Raw genomic sequence first — 6,043 nt, 5'->3', positions numbered from 1 at the left:
AACAGGCAGTATAAGTACAAGTTCCTCTCCTCCCTTCATCAGGGACATGATTTACTGTATGCACTCCTCTTTTCATGACATTTTGCATGATGACAATGTTTGCATGAGAAGAAACCAAAAACCAGATGTTATATATTTCACCATGTATCTATAATGTGCAAGGTAGGCTGGAAATATATATATATTTGCAAGTCTCAAATGGTTTAGAGACAAAATTATCTACAGAGGGATACAAACTATGAATTCAACCCTGATCCCTGACTGAATCTAAATTGTTTCAAGAATGTGATACATCAACTGTCATTATATATCAAGAAACACTTCATGTCAGTCCTGCTGAAATGATTCCCCAAATATCCAAGGTTATTCTTCAGTATTTCTAAAATATTTCTAACCTAGCTACTGTTACAAAAAAAACACAAATAAATTATATTTGCACGCCATTAATAAAGCTCCAAATGAAGAATATAGAGTTCTTCAGAGGTCTTCCTCCTGCTTGGTGACCGAGGTGTGACTGAGCACTCTGCCCTCTATTTATGTCACTCGGCCAACTTTGGAAGGCGCCTGTTGCTTGTGGCGCGGCGGCCAAAACTGAATGTCAGCGGCTTGTTTACTTTAGTCCTCTTTTATTGCTGACTCTCTCGACTTAGTGCCAAACGGTGGCCCTTTGCTACATCACTCGCCTGCTTCCTTTGCATAACATATTTCACACATTGGTGTTCCCATTATGACCCGCCAAAGCCCCAGTGTCATCCCATTGGAGAGTTTAAACACACAGACCATTAGGCTTGTCTGTATTGACACAAGCACATTTTGCACATCTACTCTGAGTGGCCTCGTGGTGTGAGAGTCTGTCCGGTGACAGAAAGATCACAGGTTTGATCCCTGTCGCGGTTGTGTTACAAGAAACATTTTGGCAAAACCAAAACTGTACTGCACATGGAAGGGTAGCAGAGATGTGGGGTTATTACGAGTGTTTTTTTTTCCTTCATGAAAACATTTTGCTCATTGTGACTGACCTGAATTCAAGCCTACAGGAGGTGAGCTTATATTCAGATGGATAGATTTTGGGTGGAGTAACACTAAGATAACTGAGAGTATGGTGCAGTTTGGTCATTGTGTGTTACATCAGCTAAAACGTCTAAACTGTTTTAAGTACCCAGGTAGAGACTAACTATCTCTTTCCTTTAGTCTGACTTTGTGCTCATGCTGATCCAAACTAACTACTGTCTATTGTCCAGTCTCAAAAACAAAACTGTAGTACAAGAAGAAAAGCCACTTGGATTATTTACACACCAAATGTAATTTAGAGATTTCGATCACACTACTTGCTGTAAGACAAATGGTTGTCACATCTCAAGAAAAAAAAAAAAAAAAGCATACTTACACTCCATAAAAGACACACTGCGAGCTTGACGCCGCTATCATTGAAGAGCGCTGCAAGTGATGCAGCGTTATCATAACCTGCTCACAGCTGCTTTACAAGGAAGACAAATGAGGTATGCTAAAGCTTATATTGCAGTCTGCCAAGTGAACAGATGACTAATGTTAATGTTCACTGTCTGTGACAACGACGTATCACTGTGAATTCCCTCGACTCATGAGCTCTCTCTGAGCACCGCAGTCAGGTAGACGGCGGACAGGGTTAGGGCTTTATGCACGGCTTTACGGCTTTATAGCGAGTATCTGCTCATTGTTCAGCTGTCCATCTGCAACTTCCCTGTTCTGGTTCACTCTCAACGCTCTCATAGTGTGGTTTTCGGCCACGGCAGTAGCTGTTTTTCAGAGAAAAAGCTGTGAAAACCCAAAGCACACTACCTGCTCAGCATCGAACGGCAAACACTGCTGGGTGTGTAAATAAGTAACTGTTTGCTAAAAAGTTCAACAACAACAAAAGTTATGCCTTCAGTGTTGTGTTCAAACTTTTTTCGGCTGCCCCCAAATGGCCAAAAAAATCAGTTGAGTCAGTAAAGTGTTACTAATGGCAGTTATGGCCTCTAGAAGCTGGATCCAAATAAATCCAGACCATGAAGTGGCAAAAGGAAAAACATGTCTTCATCTATAGGTCGAGTGTGGCATTTAATAGATACATTTCCAGGCACTCAAGAAGATTGTAGAAATGAAAAGCCTTTATTTAATACAGGCTGATACATCATGAAAATACACCAACATGTTTTGGTCCACTCATGTTCATCACAGTGTCTAGAGGACAGAAGAAGAGCTCCTGATCTTTTTCTACTTATATAGTTTTCCCCAATAGCCACATTCACGACCTGTTAAATGCGTATTAGTGGCACTTGTAAAAGTATTGTGTCATGTAATAATATACCAGGACAAACACTTGAAACAGCACGATAGTATCATAATATGAAGTATAGCAGCTTCTTTCTCCAGTAAAGTGGTCCAGTATTTATTGACATCATCAAAGTGTGAATCTGTGTAACCTTGTAAGTGTAGAGCAGAGCTGCTGGAAAGAAGTGCGTCTGCTTAGTAGACGGAAATGAAGGCTAAAACTGAAACAAACATTAATTAAATTTTTCTCTACATGCAGGTGGAGAGAGAGTGGACTAGAGGGAAGCAACCAAAAGGGATTTCATCTTTTAATCATTGAAGACGCCAGGCCTGCAAGGATATAGGCTATTCGATGAGTTTTTAAAGGCCACGTTATCTAAGTATAATGAGCGAGTTAAAACTGGACACAGGTTTGTTTGGGAAAAGTTTTTTTACTGTATTGTAGGCTTGTTCTTGGAAATGGCTGTTCATTAACGTATAATCACTGTAAAGCTATTCTACTGAGACAAATGATCAGGAGTTCAAACTTTTATTGCCACACAAGCGAAATAAATTGCTTTGACATTTAGGGTAATAATCTGACACATTTTCATGTAAAAATGTTGGTTTTTCTTCTTACTGTGACTGATCGGTCTAACACAACAGTAAATTGAATCTACAACAAGCTCACTAAAGCCTTTAGTGTCAGACTACAATCACTGCATCATTTAAGGTCGGAGGAAATTGCAACAGAATGACCAAATACCAATCTGCTTACTGTGTGCGTTGAGCTGAAAGTTGCCTAAAGCTCTGGTTAGACAAATAAAACCTTTGCACCAATCAAGATCCAATCTGAGTAAATTACAAGTAAATCTTATGTTGCTTCTTGTAACTGCACAGAGTATAAAGTCTCTAAATGATCACATAAAGACTTTCCTTAAACAGTTCGTCTTTTCAGAATAACTGCTATTAGCCCTGCAGCACACAGGAAAATAAGGCAGTAAGGAGGATATAGATCAGAAAACGCACTATACATGATCCGTTATTTAACTTTAATTAGGCTTTATACTAAATTTGTGAACCACAAATGTATTTTTCATTCAATAATATCTTATCGGTCATTAATAAATGGGTGATTAATCCTTAAATAAGCTTTAAGACAGCAGAGAGAGTGTATTAGGCGTATTAGATATTACATTGTTTGTTTATAGAGAAAAAATGACATTCACAATCATATTATATTACCGTCCAATGTTACCTAACACAGGAGAACATAACAACCATCATGGTTTCAAAGAACATTGTTGAATGTGAAGAATGCAACAATATTTTTTAATGGTTATTTTTGAATTTTTCAATAAATACAGGTCAAATTTAACCCAGAACACCCTCTCTGCACAAAAATATCCGCTGCACAAAAGTTTAAAATATTTCTATTTTTGTATTTTCTGGGTCACTTTTGAAAAAAGTCATAAAATTTCAGGTTTAAAAATAGTGTTAAGGGTATTTTTACTGCTCTCAACTGTAAAAATTGGTCAAATTTGTAAGGTTAAAGGAACAGTTCAGCATTTTGGGAAATATGTTTATTTGCTTTCTCACTGAGATTTTGACAAGAAGATTGATAATAATTTCATATCTTCAATTCAATATGAAACAGTCGATTATCTTGGCTTAGAATACACATTGAGTCTCTGTTGGTTACCTGGCAGTCACTGGAAGTCACTGCTCCCCTGTAAAACCGCAACTTGTCAATTTTACACTATTAGTGAGCTTTAGAGTTGCTGGTAGCTTCGTAGCTAATGTACAGAAATGACACTGGTATCAATCTTCTCATCTAACTCCAGCAAGAAAACAAATATTTCTTTAATAGTGAACAGTTACCAGGCTTGGTGGAGTTGTGCAGACTGGCTTCTCAATATAATAAGGGATGAATCTGCTGGTGCACAAGATTTTTTATTTATATTCCAGCAAGAGCAATGTTTGTTTGAGATACACAGCAGATAAATCGAAGAATAATTGGAGACTTTCATGTCTCAAAAGACAAACAAAAGTTCCATTTACAAAAAAAAAACCCAAACATCTATTTTTGTAAAGAGCAGATTTGAAGAGAAAGACATCCTAGAGTTGGACACATTCTTTGACTGACACAGGGTTTCTGGGAGGTGCAGTGCAAAAAGACCACAACATGTCAGCTGAGTAAGACGTCGCCAGAATGAAAAGAGACTTTCTAGAGTGCTGTTTTAAAACTTCAGACTAGAAATGAAAGTCAAAGAGAACATTTCTGACTGCTGTAATGCACAGCTACGGAACAATGACTTCCAGGTAAAGACATTTACTACAGAGAAAAAAAAGAGTCTTTAGGAGTGCTGCTTGTAAAATTCAGCATTTTAAATTGCCTCCTGTTGATTTGATCCAAACTCCCTCTCTGCCCCTCTGCTGTTGTCTCCCCCCTTCACTGAATAACTTGCATTCCCCAGTCGCTGCATTGCGGCGTATTATGTAGCATGAGCACAGGCAAAGGCCTGGCAGTGCATGAATAGGGTCAGTTAGATTTCAAACCTCTCCCGATGAAAAGAGCCCTGGCTGCGGTTGGAGACACTGGAGCTGCTCCCAGCAGCTCCACAAAGGCTAGCTTTCAAAAAAGAAAGGAGATGAGGGAAGGGTTCGAAGGGTTTTTTTTTTTTTTCTTCTTCTTCTTTCTTTTACTTCATCTTCCATACAACCAAGGATAGAGGAGTTGTTGGAGAGTGGGAGAAAGAGAGAGAGTAGTGCGAAGAAAGAGGATGTGAGTGCCAGAGAGAACCACAAAGAGAAAGAGAGGATCAGCATATTGCTAGAGAGGGACAGAAAAGATTTGAAGGTGATGTTAGAATTAACGTACATAAAGGGAGTAGTAATTAGAGAAAAGGGGTAAAGGTTGAAGAGATACAGAGGAACATTATATGGCCAAAAGTATGTGGACATGTGTGTCTTTGTGGCTGAGGAGGGTCTTTTTCTTGTTTCAACATGACAAAACCCCCATGCAAAAAGAGATGAACTTGACAGGTCTGTACAGAGCTCTGCCCCATCTAACACCTTGGGGGAGAAACAGAATGTGATCTGCGAACTAGTTCCTGTTGTCCAACGAGACTGTCCTCACAAGAAAGATGAAAGTGTTCGTCGTTTGTTCAAATGCCTAAAATAATGCGTAGGTTTACATTTGCGTGACCTCTAGCAGCCGTGTGAATTGTGACTCCTGCCAGTCAGAAAACAAAGGCAGAAGTAGTCTTGTTATTAGCACCCCAATGTTTTGTGGTGAGGATGTCGGGGTGGATGGATAGGTCAACAAATCGTGTGTGGCTTGGACGCAGGAGGCTGTCGCTCATCTCCAGTCAACGCTGTTTTCTTTCAATAATCATCTCTAACCTTAAAGATATATAAGATCTTATAAGATAAGTCTGTCTTAACACCATATTCAGACCGCTGAAGCCTCATATTACCTTCAAATAAACATTTACATACATTTTTGCACAAAATGAGGACTGCATTTTGTCCCCCATCACTTACATTGTAAGTACATTTGGAGGGGATCTTTTAATGGCCAGTATTAGCTAAAGGAATTATTACAGAAAGCAAAAACTCTTTTAGTGTTCATTTGGGCACCTGAATGTTGTTTTACGACAGACTTAACAAAATTGTGAACCTATCCTTTAACCAAGTAGTTTTGCCTGATCCTAACCAGGCTTAATAAAAGCTGTAGAAGATCACAAAACAGTATTATGAATAGTTTTGT

This window comes from Thunnus maccoyii, chromosome 8 (genome assembly GCF_910596095.1).
Source record: "Thunnus maccoyii chromosome 8, fThuMac1.1, whole genome shotgun sequence".
Classification (NCBI taxonomy): Eukaryota; Metazoa; Chordata; class Actinopteri; order Scombriformes; family Scombridae; genus Thunnus; species Thunnus maccoyii.
Note: the sequence above shows the minus strand (reverse complement) of the source record.